This window comes from Salvelinus sp. IW2-2015, linkage group LG35 (assembly GCF_002910315.2).
Source record: "Salvelinus sp. IW2-2015 linkage group LG35, ASM291031v2, whole genome shotgun sequence".
NCBI lineage: Eukaryota > Metazoa > Chordata > Actinopteri > Salmoniformes > Salmonidae > Salvelinus > Salvelinus sp. IW2-2015.
The window spans coordinates 11,689,301-11,693,293 of NC_036874.1; positions in this window are offsets into that span (position 1 = coordinate 11,689,301).

A 3,993-nucleotide genomic window follows, 5' to 3' on the forward strand; every position below is an offset into this window, starting at 1 on the left:
TCACAGAATGTTCCCAGCCTAAAAAGCAAAGCTCCTACTGTGATACCGCAACATCTGCTGTGCAGATCTAGAACCTCACTCAAAGACCTCTGTTAGCTGATGTAATGCTACAATTTGAATGATAAKATACACAGTGAATAGAAACAAACAGTAAGAGGATTGTAGAGCGACTCTAGCTGAGACTCACAGCTCACGTCGAGCACCACCTCCCCTGCAGCTGTCTGGCCTCCTGGATGTGTCACGTTACACGCCACCACTTTCTCATGATCCTCTGCTCGGGCCACAAACGAGATGGTGGAGAGGACGCGCCATCGACCCTGTATCTCCTCGGTGTGGTACCCCTGGACCACCCCCCTCTGGTCCCCGAAAGAGAGGGAGGGAGGGGAGGAGGGGCAGGTGTGGAGGACAGCACAGGAAACAGTGATGTTGCCCCCTTCCCTCTGCTCTTCACTGACCGACAGCTGTGGCCTTGGTGCTGTATCTGGGAGTAACAAGAGACACTAAGTCTAAGACACTGACAATGGGTTCACTCATTGTGTTATCGGTCATTCCTCGCAGTAGTCTGCTAACATGTAACCAAAAAAACTACAGTAAGACAAATTTTCTTTTGGATTCTTGTTTTTATAATGTTTGGTTAATAAAGAAAATCTCAATCCATTTTCAAGAGCCTTTGGTCAGGTTTTGCATAATTCATTACCTGTAACCTCCAGTGTCACCCTCCACTGAAAGAAGGCAAAGACAGACTTGCTGACCTCATCAACCCAGGGGTAAATGTCCTCTCCGTTATGTTCTAATCTCATTCCATTGATCATCAGGCTGCAGTCTCCATCAGAGGCCCTTCCCACCAGTTCAGTTCTACCACTGTAGAGCTCTATGATATCCACGGGTTTGGTGCGGCTAAAGACGACTGGGTATTTACCAGGCAGCTTGGAGTACTGGTACCAGGTGACATTAGTGGGGATGTAAGCGCTGGGGTGTGTGAAGGAACAGGGGATGAGGACACAAGACCCCATCAGGCCAGATATCTGATTAGGAATRGTCACGGTCCACTCCTCGGCCACTACCAACACACACCACACCACTGGACAGAAAGAGAGAGGGTGAAAAGAAATGAGAGAGTGACAGACATTTAATGAGTATTGTTTGATAGCTGTCGTATATGCTAGAGTAATTAAACAACGTCCAGAAAACGTTTMATTTGCGGGCTCAAATGTATCAGCAATTTCGTGATGATATTGAGAATATAAAGATCCAATGTACATTTATCRTAGAAACAGAAGACAATACAATGTCTTATCKACCAGATTGTACACCCATTCAAGGCTAAGGACATCATGATCATTTTTGTAAACATTTACCTCTCAACTTGAGGCATGATAAATGCCCATTRTGAGCAGGCACAAACAGTCATCATCAATGAGGTATAAAGTAGACCTACCTTGGAGAGTATAGCAGAGGAACACATGTTTTCTGAGCGTTATCATGACTGATGCACCTGCATAAATGGATGACATCATTAGAATTAGACTCTGGAAATCCTATTGAATCTGGAGGACAAAATGTCACTCAAGCGCAGATAAACTGTGACCAAAATGTAACTGGTAAGACTACTCTTTCAGCTACTGCCGATTTCTCCAATATGAAAAATCTGAGGCAGAAAGAGAAAACAAAACACAGCATGCCTTTGTCTAGACGCAATCATTCAATAATAACAGTCCAATACAGTCGTTGACATTTCTGAGAAATGTAAATGCATTGCAACTGCTCACGAAATGTTTCTAACAAAATATATTYGGCTGCATTTGGTAACATACCTCAGTAGTCCTGTCCGTGTCTTCCACTGATGACCGTTGCTCTTGGAAATGACACTGAAGTGACCTTGATGTCTACCTTCTTCTGCTTCTCATGCCCAAGARTGGTCACAATGTTGCCACCTTCCACACCTCAACCATCTGAAACYAMATAGACATACAGCACTTCTATAACAGCAGTACTAGTTGATGTACTATACTCGCAAGCTTACAAAGTATTTAGAAATACCTTYTAGGAGAAGAGAAAGAGAARAAACTATCCAAGAGCATCGTGGYTAACTTTAAGAGCAGCCCAGGAGGACATGTAGCAATGTCCCTCAAGGTCATAACTCTATTACAAAGTATAATTTGACTTTTTACTAAGTTACAACAGCTTGATGGGCRTCCAGACATTTCACCATGTTCATTGTTGAACTCTTTTGAAAGAGCAGAGGATAGAAATGGATTTGAAAGTGGTTGTCAGAGATGKCCATGTTTATGTGTACCAGGGGCACAACCATAAGAAACCCTTAACCAGAACAGAGTGGTTATATGAACTGTAATAATCCCCAAGTTATGAAACTTGTAAATTGGCGAAAAAAGGAATTTCTTAAAATATCAATTGTCATTGGTTGCTTAAAAAGTGTTTAAAAAAACGGGATATTGAGTAACTGACTGGACGGCATTGCAATTACATCAGACTGAATGTACAAAACATAGGAGCAGCTTCAGTACCAGGTTTATCCTGCCCAGATGTTCCACAGAGGTTTAAATKGTCATTTTTACCCACAACCATGAGGCTTTTTAATGAGGGTAATGGAATAACTGTTTTATGAGGTCTTTCTATTGGAAAATCTTGTTGCCTGTTTTCCCAGAGTAGGATATGAAACAGAATTTGAATCATTTTTTTAGGGATACTATGGTTGGTGCATGTGCCTTTGTCTTAATGGGGATTTATTTTTGATCATGTGTTGGTCATTGTTGTAGGTTCTGTTGTTGATGATGCATGCTGTGATAACAATTTCCCAAGTTGGGATTAATAAAGTAACTCTAAGGCCTACCGAGTGGCACAGTGGTCTAAGGCACAGCATCACAGTGCTAGCTGTGCCATTAGAGATTTTGGGTTCGAGCCCAGGCTCTGTCGCAGCTGGCCGCGACCGGGAGGCTCATGGGGCGGCGCACAGTTGGCCCAGCGTCGTTAGGGAGGGTTTGGCCGGCAGGGATATCCTAGTGACGCCTGTGGCGGGCYGCACGCTGACACAGTCGCCAGGTGTACGGTGTTTCCTCTGACACCTTTCCTCTGACAMCTTCCCACAGTTGTGTCAAGTTGTCTGGATGTCCTTTCGATGGTGGACCATTCTTGACACACATGGAAAACTGTTGAGTGTGAGAAACCCTAGCAGCGTTGCAGTTCTTGATACAAACCAGTATGCCTGTCTCCTACTACCATACCCCGTTCAAAGGCACTTAAATCTTTTGTTTTGCCATTCACCCTTTGAATGGCACACATAATGTACACAATCCTTGTCTCAAGGCTTAAAAATCCTTCTTTAACCCATCCCCTCTCCTTAATCTACACTGATTGAACTGGATTATACAAGTGACATCGATAAGGGATCATAGCTTTCACCTGGATTTACCTGGTCAGTCTGKCATGGAAAGAGTAAGTATTCATAATGTTGTGTACACTCAGTGTATCTATACAATAGACACTGTCATTTGTATAAGATTTATTTAAAATAAATATCAGTACAAAGTTTGCTGATCACAGAGACTGGTGTATATTCAACTTGGTTGAAGCAGAAACACAATTTTGATTAAGAAACACCATAGTCAGTTCTGCAGTTACAGAGAGCAACATATCCCCATATTGATCAACCTCACATACATAAGAGCTTTTCACGTTAGTGATAAAATAATATGAAGAATATAACATAAAAACATTTAGGACATGAAATATTGCACATCACAGTGAAAATAACAGTTTTATTCCGTTTACACAATTGTGGCAGTTCTSACAGGGGGAGGAGCGACAAAGGTGGGGAGAGGGATTGTCCGTTCAGACGGAGCCTGGAAAAGATATCAGATACAAAGCMTGGCTGGTAAATCATTTCTGAATAGACATCTTGTATGTCACTCTCCTACATTTCTATATAACAGTTCTAACCCAATAGCAATTCCACAGGGCCCATATTCACAAAGC